Source organism: Oncorhynchus keta, chromosome 35, assembly GCF_023373465.1.
Source record: "Oncorhynchus keta strain PuntledgeMale-10-30-2019 chromosome 35, Oket_V2, whole genome shotgun sequence".
In the NCBI taxonomy this organism is placed as follows: Eukaryota; Metazoa; Chordata; class Actinopteri; order Salmoniformes; family Salmonidae; genus Oncorhynchus; species Oncorhynchus keta.
Genome location: NC_068455.1, coordinates 72,426,829 through 72,439,328, shown reverse-complemented (window position 1 = coordinate 72,439,328; position 12,500 = coordinate 72,426,829). Strand labels below are relative to the sequence as shown.

At 43.8% G+C, this 12,500-nt stretch overlaps 1 protein-coding gene across 1 annotated transcript in view; it reads left to right on the top strand.

The window, feature by feature from the left end:
* LOC118379494 (collagen alpha-6(IV) chain-like) overlaps positions 1-12,500 on the top strand; it is a 143,637-nt gene that overhangs the window by 37,088 nt on the left and 94,049 nt on the right. The gene's annotated exons all lie outside the window — the stretch shown is intronic.

The window sequence follows — 12,500 nt, the reverse complement described above, 5'->3', positions numbered from 1 at the left end:
TTTTTCCTGTGTGTGTTGTATCATAATGTACCACTGAGGAAACTACTAACACAGTAAAAGTGTTTAAAACAATTATCAGTGTTATTTACCGATAGTTGCTAGTTGAATAAATATATAGATCTAGATATAATTGGATTATTACATGTAACATGATTATTAGATATAATCTAGAACCTTCTAATTAGCAGGCTTTCATGGTGACATCACCACCCACTAAGCGCAGCCTTCAATTCAATGTCTATTTCACGTTGGTTCAACGTAGTTTCATTGAAATGACATGGAAGCAACATCGATTCAACCAATGTGTGCCCAGTGGGCGTGTGGTAAATTGGTTAACCTTTCTAGGGCAGGGGTTCCCTCGACAACATTCAGCTGAAAAGGCAGAGCACCAAATTCAAAAATATTTTTTTAGAAATATGTAACTTTCACACATTAAGTACAATACAGCAAATGAAAGATAAACATCTTGTTAATCTACCCATCGTGTCCGATTTCAAAAATGCTTTACAGTGAAAGCACAACATATGATTATGTTAGGTCATAGCCAAGTTTTAAAAAACACGGCCATTTTCCAGCCAAAGAGAAGAGTCACAAAAAGCAGAAATATAGATCAAATGAATGATCTTCATCAGATGACACTCATAGGCCATCATGTTACACAATATATGTATGTTTTGTTCGATAATGTGCATATTTATATCCAAAAATCTCAGTTTACATTGGCGCGTTACGTGCAGTATTGTTTTCATTCCAAAACATCCGGTGATTTTGCAGAAATACTCATAATAAACATTGATAAAATATACAACTGTTATTCACAGAATTAAAGATTGAATTCTCCTTAATGCAACAGCTGTGTCAGATTTCAAAAAAACTTTACGGAAAAAGCATAATCTGAGAACGGCGCTCAGAATCCATAACAGCCAGAGGAATATCCGCCATTTTGGAGTTATTTGACCAATAACAAAGTGAGTTCCGAACCACTCTGCCAATAACAGATAGTTTTCAGTTTTCCCCTCCCTATTCAGACCTCTCCCAGACACTCCAAGCAAAATGTTTGCTTGGTATTTTATTAGGATCCCCATTGGCTGTTGCAAAAGCAGCAACTACTCTTCCTGGGGTTCAACACAAAACATGAAACATAATACAGAATGACATAATACAGAACATCAATAGACAAGAACAGCTCAAGGACAGAACTACATAGAAATAGTTTAAATAGTTTTCCTAAAAAGCTTGTCCATTTTAATGAACATTTATTACAGTAAGGTAATTCATTGTTTTCCAGAAATGATATAATATTCCGATAAAAATGGCACACACACACACACACACACACACACACACACACACACACACACACACACACACACACACACACACACACACACACACACACACACACACACACACACACACACACTGTTTACTTTTTATTAAGTGGAGCTTTGCATTTTAATAACCCTTCTCTGTCGCTCTCAAGTAGTGCACTGTGTAGTGAATGTAAGGGGGAGCAAGCAGTGTGTAGTGAATGTAAGGAGGAGCAGTGTGTTGAGGAGACTGAGGAGAACCAGGGCAGTGGAACACATCCTATGTGTAAGGAGGAGCAGTGTGTTGAGGAGAGAGGAGAACCAGGGCAGTGGAACACATCCTAGGTGTAAGGAGGAGCAGTGTGTTGAGGAGAGAGGAGAACCAGGGCAGTGGAACACATCCTAGGTGTAAGGAGGAGCAGTGTGTTGAGGAGAGAGGAGAACCAGGGCAGTGGAACACATCCTAGGTGTAAGGAGGAGCAGTGTGTTGAGGAGAGAGAGGAGAACCAGGGCAGTGGAACACATCCTAGGTGTAAGGAGGAGCAGTGTGTTGAGGAGAGAGGAGAACCAGGGCAGTGGAACACATCCTAGGTGTAAGGAGGAGCAGTGTGTTGAGGAGAGAGGAGAACCAGGGCAGTGGAACACATCCTAGGTGTAAGGAGGAGCAGTGTGTTGAGGAGAGAGGAGAACCAGGGCAGTGGAACACATCCTAGGTGTAAGGAGGAGCAGTGTGTTGAGGAGAGAGGAGAACCAGGGCAGTGGAACACATCCTAGGTGTAAGGAGGAGCAGTGTGTTGAGGAGAGAGGAGAACCAGGGCAGTGGAACACATCCTAGGTGTAAGGAGGAGCAGTGTGTTGAGGAGAGAGGAGAACCAGGGCAGTGGAACACATCCTAGATGTAAGGAGGAGCAGTGTGTTGAGGAGAGAGGAGAACCAGGGCAGTGGAACACATCCTAGGTGTAAGGAGGAGCAGTGTGTTGAGGAGAGAGGAGAACCAGGGCAGTGGAACACATCCTAGGTGTAAGGAGGAGCAGTGTGTTGAGGAGAGAGGAGAACCAGGGCAGTGGAACACATCCTAGGTGTAAGGAGGAGCAGTGTGTTGAGGAGAGAGGAGAACCAGGGCAGTGGAACACATCCTAGGTGTAAGGAGGAGCAGTGTGTTGAGGAGAGAGGAGAACCAGGGCAGTGGAACACATCCTAGGTGTAAGGAGGAGCAGTGTGTTGAGGAGAGAGGAGAACCAGGGCAGTGGAACACATCCTAGGTGTAAGGAGGAGCAGTGTGTTGAGGAGAGAGGAGAACCAGGGCAGTGGAACACATCCTAGGTGTAAGGAGGAGCAGTGTGTTGAGGAGAGAGGAGAACCAGGGCAGTGGAACACATCCTAGGTGTAAGGAGGAGCAGTGTGTTGAGGAGAGAGGAGAACCAGGGCAGTGGAACACATCCTATGTGTAAGGAGGAGCAGTGTGTTGAGGAGAGAGGAGAACCAGGGCAGTGGAACACATCCTAGGTGTAAGGAGGAGCAGTGTGTTGAGGAGAGAGGAGAACCAGGGCAGTGGAACACATCCTAGGTGTAAGGAGGAGCAGTGTGTTGAGGAGAGGAGAACCAGGGCAGTGGAACACATCCTAGGTGTAAGGAGGAGCAGTGTGTTGAGGAGAGAGGAGAACCAGGGCAGTGGAACACATCCTAGGTGTAAGGAGGAGCAGTGTGTTGAGGAGAGAGGAGAACCAGGGCAGTGGAACACATCCTAGGTGTAAGGAGGAGCAGTGTGTTGAGGAGAGAGGAGAACCAGGGCAGTGGAACACATCCTAGGTGTAAGGAGGAGCAGTGTGTTGAGGAGACTGAGGAGAACCAGGGCAGTGGGGGAGTCCCACGCTATGGGCCTACACACATACGCACACACACACACGTACACACCCGGGAGTTGATTCGACAAACACCAGTGGAATACAGGAATCTCATGGCAACCTAAACACAGCTGGACTGGGCCGACCCCCCCCCGCACACACATGCACACACGGACACACACACGGACACGCACACACACACACACACACACACACACACACACACACACACACACACACACACACACACACACACACACACACACACACACACACACACACACACACACACACACACACACACACACACACAAGAGGGAGAGAGAGAAATGTGACCCACATCTCCTGTCTCTTCCCTCTCTCCTCTCTTCTCCTCTCTCTCTCTCTCTCTCCCCTAGCCCTCCCCCTCTCTCTCACCTATCCCCTCCTCTCTCTCTCCCTCCCATCTCCCTCCTCTCTCTCCCATCTCCCTCCCTCAACTCTCTCTCCCCGATCCCTCCCAATCTCCGTCCCTCCGCTCTCCCTTATCCCTCCCTTCTCCCTTCTCTCTCTCTCTCCTAGCCCTCTCACTCACCTATCCCTCCCCTCTTTCTCCCTCCCATCTCCCTCTTCTCTCTCTCCCCTATCCCTCCCATCTCCCTCCCTCCTCTCTCTCTCCCCTATCCCTCCCCTCTCTCTCTCCCTCCCATCTCCCTCCTCTCTCTCCCCCCTATAGCTCCCATCTCCCTCCTCTCTCACCCCTATTCCCCTGTCCGCCTGCACACCTCAAAGGTTTCAAAGTGAAGAGATGTAAAGTCAAGTTAGATAACAGAGAGACTGCTATGACTCGGCCTCCCCAAAAAACATTTTTTAAGGTCGTCCACATGACGTCAACTTTTCATCTGTAACTTATTTTATTGTCTAAAAGGACTGCAAGGATAAATTGAGGTGTTATTTTAACAGTAATTACTGAACATCTTGTTAGTTGTGTTACGTTAGTTGTTTGGATTTAATTTCAACAGTCCCTTTAGGATCCCAAATATCACCATATTCCCTATTGTATATAGTGCACTACTTTTGACCCGCCCCATAGGAGCCCTGGTCAAAAATAGTGCACTATATAGGGAATAGAGTGCCATTTGTGATGCATAAATAAATGTCCTATTGTTCTCGTCCTATTGGATTAAACCCAGCCATTCAGACAGCTAAATTAGCATCGAAATTCAGTGACATCATCATCAGGACACATGGAAATAAAACTGTTTTTTAATCAACGAGAACCACCCGGATAAAAGGCAATTATGTCATTGGTTCATTTCTTTAACGAGGTACACAAACACCATAGGTCCAGGGTTCCCCTTCACCATTTAACCAGGTCCAGGGTTCCCCTTCACCATTTAACCAGGTCCAGGGTTCCCCTTCACCATTTAACCAGGTCCAGGGTTCCCCTTCACCATTTAACCAGGTCCAGGGTTCCCCTTCACCATTTAACCAGGTCCAGGGTTCCCCTTCACCATTTAACCAGGTCCAGGGTTCCCCTTCACCATTTAACCAGGTCCAGGGTTCCCCTTCACCATTTAACCAGGTCCAGGGTTCCCCTTCACCATTTAACCAGGTCCAGGGTTCCCCTTCACCATTTAACCAGGTCCAGGGTTCCCCTTCACCATTTAACCAGGTCCAGGGTTCCCCTTCACCAGTTCACTTGATTGCATTTTATACATTTTTAAAATATATTTTTTATTTTTTAAACATTTATTTATATAAGCTTTTCTCATTGAGATTTTTTTGTTCACATACAATACAACAAAAACCTTTTATGTTAAAAACCACAAAAATCTTGACCAATGACTTGAGTTGGAAATAATGAGTTGGATAGAAATAAACGTGTTTTATTGTCAGATGCATCAGATACCTGTAGGTGTAGTGATAGGTGTAGTGATAGGTGTAGTGATAGGTGTAGTGATAGGTGTAGTGATAGGTGTAGGGATAGGTGTAGGGATAGGTGTAGTGATAGGTGTAGTGATAGGTGTAGTGATAGGTGTAGTGATAGGTGTAGTGATATGTGTAGTGATAGGTGTAGTGATAGGTGTAGTGATAGGTGTAGTGATAGGTGTTGTGATAGGTGTAGTGATAGGTGTAGTGATAGGTGTAGTGATAGGTGTAGTGATAGGTGTAGTGATAGGTGTAGTGATAGGTGTAGTGATAGGTGTAGTGATAGGTGTAGTGATAGGTGTAGTGATAGGTGTAGTGATAGGTGTAGTGATAGGTGTAGTGATAGGTAGGTTCCCCTATAGTAATAGGTGTAGTGATAGGTGTAGTGATAGGTGTAGTGATAGGTGTAGTGATAGGTGTAGTGATAGGTGTAGTGATATGTGTAGTGATAGGTGTAGTGATAGGTGTAGGGATAGGTGTAGGGATAGGTGTAGTGATAGGTGTAGTGATAGGTGTTGTGATAGGTGTAGTGATAGGTGTAGTGATAGGTGTAGTGATAGGTGTAGTGATAGGTGTAGTGATAGGTGTAGGGATAGGTGTAGTGATAGGTGTTGTGATAGGTGTAGGGATAGGTGTAGTGATAGGTGTAGTGATAGGTGTTGTGATAGGTGTTATGATAGGTGTAGGGATAGGTGTAGTGATAGGTGTAGTGATAGGTGTTGTGATAGGTGTTATGATAGGTGTAGGGATAGGTGTAGTGATAGGTGTAGTGATAGGTGTTGTGATAGGTGTAGTGATAGGTGTAGTGATAGGTGTAGTGATAGGTGTAGTGATAGGTGTAGTGATAGGTGTAGTGATAGGTGTAGTGATAGGTGTTGTGATAGGTGTAGTGATAGGTGTAGTGATAGGTGTAGTGATAGGTGTAGTGATAGGAGTAGTGATAGGTGTAGTGATAGGTGTAGTGATAGGAGTAGTGATAGGTGTTGTGATAGGTGTAGTGATAGGTGTAGTGATAGGTGTAGTGATAGGTGTAGTGATAGGTGTAGTGATAGGTGTAGTGATAGGTGTAGTGATAGGTGTAGTGATAGGTGTAGTGATAGGTGTTGTGATAGGAGTAGTGATATGTGTAGTGATAGGTGTAGTGATAGGTGTTGTGATAGGTGTAGTGATAGGTGTAGTGATAGGTGTAGTGATAGGAGTAGTGATAGGTGTAGTGATAGGTGTAGTGATAGGAGTAGTGATAGGTGTAGTGATAGGTATAGTGATAGGTATAGTGATAGGTGTAGTGATAGGTGTAGTGATAGGTGTAGTGATAGGTGTTGTGATAGGAGTAGTGATATGTGTAGGGATAGGTGTAGTGATAGGTGTTGTGATAGGAGTAGTGATAGGTGTTGTGATAGGTGTAGTGATAGGTGTAGGGATAGGTGTAGTGATAGGTGTAGTGATAGGTATAGTGATAGGTGTAGTGATAGGTGTAGTGATAGGTGTAGTGATAGGTGTTGTGATAGGAGTAGTGATATGTGTAGTGATAGGTGTAGTGATAGGTGTTGTGATAGGTGTAGTGATAGGTGTAGTGATAGGTGTAGTGATAGGAGTAGTGATAGGTGTAGTGATAGGTGTAGTGATAGGAGTAGTGATAGGTGTTGTGATAGGTGTAGTGATAGGTGTAGGGATAGGTGTAGGGATAGGTGTAGTGATAGGTGTAGTGATAGGTATAGTGATAGGTGTAGTGATAGGTGTAGTGATATGTGTAGTGATAGGTGTAGGGATAGGTGTAGCGATAGGTGTAATGATAGGTGTAGTGATAGGTGTAGTGATAGGTGTAGCGATAGGTGTAGTGATAGGTGTAGTGATAGGTGTAGTGATAGGTGTAGGGATATGTGTAGTGATAGGTGTAGTGATATGTGTAGTGATAGGTGTAGTGATAGGTGTAGTGATAGGTGTAGTGATAGGTGTAGTGATAGGTGTAGTGATAGGTGTAGTGATAGGTGTAGTGATAGGTGTAGTGATAGGTGTAGTGATAGGTGTAGGGATAGGTGTAGTGATAGGTGTAGTGATAGGTGTAGTGATAGGTGTAGGGATAGGTGTAGTGATAGGTGTAGTGATAGGTGTAGTGATAGGTGTAGTGATAGGTGTAGTGATAGGTGTTGTGATAGGTGTAGTGATAGGTGTAGTGATAGGTGTAGTGATAGGTGTAGTGATAGGTGTAGTGATAGGTGTAGGGATAGGTGTAGTGATAGGTGTAGTGATAGGTGTAGTGATAGGTGTTGTGATAGGTGTAGTGATAGGTGTAGTGATAGGTGTTGTGATAGGTGTAGTGATAGGTGTAGTGATAGGTGTAGTGATAGGTGTAGTGATAGGTGTAGTGATAGGTGTAGTGATAGGTGTAGTGATAGGTGTAGTGATAGGTGTAGTGATAGGTGTAGTGATAGGTGTAGTGATAGGTGTAGGGATAGGTGTAGTGATAGGTGTAGTGATAGGTGTAGTGATAGGTGTAGTGATAGGTGTAGTGATAGGTGTAGTGATAGGTGTAGTGATAGGTGTTGTGATAGGTGTAGTGATAGGTGTAGTGATAGGTGTAGTGATAGGTGTAGTGATAGGTGTAGTGATAGGTGTAGGGATAGGTGTAGTGATAGGTGTAGTGATAGGTGTAGTGATAGGTGTAGTGATAGGTGTAGTGATAGGTGTAGTGATAGGTGTAGTGATAGGTGTAGTGATAGGTGTAGTGATAGGTGTTGTGATAGGTGTAGTGATAGGTGTAGTGATAGGTGTAGTGATAGGTGTAGTGATAGGTGTAGTGATAGGTGTTATGATAGGTGTAGTGATAGGTGTAGTGATAGGTGTTGTGATAGGTGTAGTGATAGGTGTAGTGATAGGTGTATTGATAGGTGTAGGGATAGGTGTAGTGATAGGTGTAGGGATAGGTGTAGTGATAGGTGTAGTGATAGGTGTTGTGGAGGTGCTTTGCTGCAGGAGGGACTGGTGCACTTCACAAAATGGAGGGCATCATGAGGGAGGAAAATTATATGGATATATTGAAGCAACATCTCAAGAAATCAGTCAGGAAGTTAAAGCTTGGTCATAAATGGGTCTTCAAATGGACAATGACCCCAAGCATGCTTCCATAGTTGTGGCAAAATGGCTTAAGGACAACAAAGTCAAGGCATTGGAGTGGCCATCACAAAGCCCTGACCTCAATCCTATAGACAATTGGTGGGCAGAAAAACGGAAAAAGTGTGTGTGAGCAAGGAGGCCTACAAACCTGACTCAGTTACACCAGCTCTGTCAGGAAGAATGGGCCAAAATTCACCCAACTTATTGTGGGAAGCTTGTGGAAGGCTACCCAAAACATTTGACCCAAGTTCAACAATTTCAAGGCAATGCTGCCAAATACGAATTGAGTGTATGTAAACTTCTGACCCACTGGGAATGTGATGAAGGAATAAAAGCTGAAATAAATCATTCTCTTGTAATGCTCCGGGTGTCGTGGGTGTGGAGTCAAAATGCAGGAGACAGAGTTCAATGCTGTGCGTCTTTTACTAGCACCAACGCACCATAGGGTGCTCACAAAAGTAACGTTCCCAAACACAGGGGAAAAATTACAATGAAGAAATACACGACTAGGCACTAAACACGTACCTCTACAACAGAGCCGAAGGTTACAATGAAAATAATCCCGCACAACAACCAGGCGGGCCGGCTGTCTAATAAAGACAAACTAATTAAACTAATTACACATGAACAGGTGCTACCACTAAACATACAAGGAGGGAGAGGAAAGACAATCAGTGGCAGCTAATAGGCCGGTGATGACGACCGCCGAGCGCCACCCGCCCGGGAAGGGGAAACACCCTCGGTCGGACTCGTGACATCTCTCTACTATTATTCTGACATTTCACATTATTAAAAGAAAGTGGTGATCCTAACTGACCTAAAACAGTGAATTTTTACGAGGATTAAATGTCAGGAATTGTGAAAAACAGAGTTTAAATGTTTTTGGCTAAGGTATATGTATTCTTCCGACCTCAACTGTAACTGTCTAACTGTCTGAGTGATAAACGTCAGTTCAGACATGGGGAAATAATGAGAGAGTTCAATTATGTCACCGTAGATGCCAGAGTCTAACAAACCCCTTTACGGTAACGTCTTATCTAAAACAGACTAAAAGTGTATCATAGGACTTGGAGAGAAAGAGAGAGACAGAGAGACAGAGAGTTAGTGAAGGAGACAGAGAGAGAGGGAAGGGAGACTGAGACGGACAATGTGTGAGAGAGAGAGAGAGTTAGTGAAGGAGACAGAGAGAGAGGGAAGGGAGACTGAGACCGACAATGTGTGTGAGAGAGAGAGAGAGAGAGAGAGAGAGAGAGAGAGAGAGAGAGAGAGAGAGAGAGAGAGAGAGAGAGAGAGCGAGACAGAGAGTTAGTGAAGGAGACAGAGAGAGAGGGAAGGGAGACTCGATTCCCGGGACCACCCATACGTAGAATGTATGCACACATGACTGTAAGTCGCTTTGGATAAAAGCGTCAGCTAAATGGCATATATTACTATATTAGAGAGAGAGAGAATGAGAGTTTGTGAAGGAGAGCGAGAGTGTTAGTGAAGGAGAGCGAGAGCGAGAGAGAGAGAGATGGACACAACAGAGAGCGGGTGTAAACTAAGACTAGAATGATCACATGTCAGAGTGTTAGCCCCTAACCCATGACTGTCTCTCTGTGACAGAGAGAGTTTTTCTGCCATAGACATCATTAACTGACATCACCTGGCTAGGTCAAATGCCTTAGCCAGGTGATACGGCTCTCTGGCGCCGCCATGTGGTAATGGTTGGCTAGTGCAAGATTGGGTGACTGGCAGTCAAGAAGGTTGTCCTTCTTGCACAAATTCCTTAATTGGCAAAAAAGCCCTGTTTAGGATAACATATATACACTCTCTCTCTCTTTCTCACTGATAGTCTCCCCTTCACGCATACACACAGACACAGACACACTCTCTGTCATACCTCTCTCTCTCTCTCTCTTTCTCACTGATAGTCTCCCCTTCACGCATACACACAGACACAGACACAGACACACTCTCTGTCATACCTCTCTCTCTCTCTTTCTCACTGATAGTCTCCCCTTCCCACATACTCACAGACACAGACACAGACACACTCTGTCATACCTCTCTCTCTCTCTCTCTCTCAATTCAATTCAATTCAAGGGGCTTTATGGGAAACATGTGTTAACATTGCCAAAGCAAGTGAGGTAGATAATATACAAAGTGAAATAAACAATAAAAATTAACAGTAAACATTACACATACAGAAGTTTCAAAACAGTAAAGACATTACAAATGTCATATTATACATATATACAGTGCCTTGCGAAAGTATTCGGCCCCCTTGAACTTTTGCCACATTTCAGGCTTCAAACATAAAGATATAAAACTGTATTTTTTTGTGAAGAATCAACAACAAGTGGGACACAATCATGAAGTGGAACGACATTTATTGGATATTTCAAACTTTTTTAACAAATCAAAAACTGAAAAATTGGGCGTGCAAAATTATTCAGCCCCCTTAAGTTAATACTTTGTAACGCCACCTTTTGCTGCGATTACAGCTGTAAGTCGCTTGGGGTATGTCTCTATCAGTTTTGCACATCGAGAGACTGACATTTTTTCCCATTCCTCCTTGCAAAACAGCTCGAGCTCAGTGAGGATGGATGGAGAGCATTTGTTAACAGCAGTTTTCAGTTCTTTCCACAGATTCGATTGGATTCAGGTCTGGACTTTGACTTAGCCATTCTAACACCTGGATATGTTTATTTTTGAACCATTCCGTTCTAGATTTTGCTTTATGTTTTGGATCATTGTCTTGTTGGAAGACAAATCTCCGTCCCAGTCTCAGGTCTTTTGCAGGTTTTCTTCCAGAATGGTCCTGTATTTGGCTCCATCCATCTTCCCATCAATTTTAACCATCTTCCCTGTCCCTGCTGAAGAAAAGCAGGCCCAAACCATGATGCTGCCACCACCATGTTTGACAGTGGGGATGGTGTGTTCAGGGTGATGAGCTGTGTTGCTTTTACGCCAAACATAACGTTTTGCATTGTTGCCAAAAAGTTCAATTTTGGTTTCATCTGACCAGAGCACCTTCTTCCACATGTTTGGTATGTCTCCCAGGTGGCTTGTGGCAAACTTTAAACAACACTTTTTATGGATATCTTTAAGAAATGGCTTTCTTCTTGCCACTATTCCATAAAGGCCAGATTTGTGCAATATACGACTGATTGTTGTCCTATGGACAGAGTCTCCCACCTCAGCTGTAGATCTCTGCAGTTCATCCAGAGTGATCATGGGCCTCTTGGCTGCATCTCTGATCAGTCTTCTCCTTGTATGAGCTGAAAGTTTAGAGGGACGGCCAGCTCTTGGTAGATTTGCAGTGGTCTGATACTCCTTCCATTTCAATATTATTGCTTGCACAGTGCTCCTTGGGATGTTTAAAGCTTGGGAAATCTTTTTGTATCCAAATCCGGCTTTAAACTTCTTCACACCAGTATCTCGGACCTGCCTGGTGTGTTCCTTGTTCTTCATGATGCTCTCTGCACTTTTAACGGACCTCTGAGACTATCACAGTGCAGGTGCATTTATACGGAGACTTGATTACACACAGGTGGATTGTATTTTTCATCATTAGTCATTTAGGTCAACATTGGATCATTCAGAGATCCTCACTGAACTTCTGGATAGAGTTTGCTGCACTGAAAGTAAAGGGGCTGAATAATTTTGCACGCCCAATTTTTCAGTTTTTGATTTGTTAAAAAAGTTTGACTTATCCAATAAATGTCGTTCCACTTCATGATTGTGTCCCACTTGTTGTTGATTCTTCACAAAAAATACAGTTTTATATCTTTATGTTTGAAGCCTGAAATGTGGCAAAAGGTCGCAAAGTTCAAGGGGGCCGAATACTTTCGCAAGGCACTGTATATATATATATATATATACAGTGTTGTAACAATGTACAAATGGTTAAAGTACACAAGGGAAAATAAATAAGCATAAATAAGGGTTGTATTTACAATGGTGTTTGTTCTTCTCTGGTTGCCCTTTTCTTGTGGCAACAGGTCACAAATCTTGCTGCTGTGGTGGCACAGAATTTCACCCAGTAGATATGGGAGTTTATCAAATTTGGATTTGTTTTCGAATTCTTTGTGGATCTGTGTAATCTGAGGGAAATATGTATCTCTAATATGGTCATACATTGGGCAGGAGGTTAGGAAGTGCAGCTCAGTTTCCACCTCATTTTGTGGGCAGTGAGCACATAACCTGTCTTCTCTTGAGAGCCATGTCTGCCTACGACGGCCTTTCTCAATAGCAAGGCTATGCTCACTGAGTCTGTACATAGTCAAAGCTTTCCTTAATTTTGGGTCAGTCACAGTGGTCAGGTATTCTGCCGCTG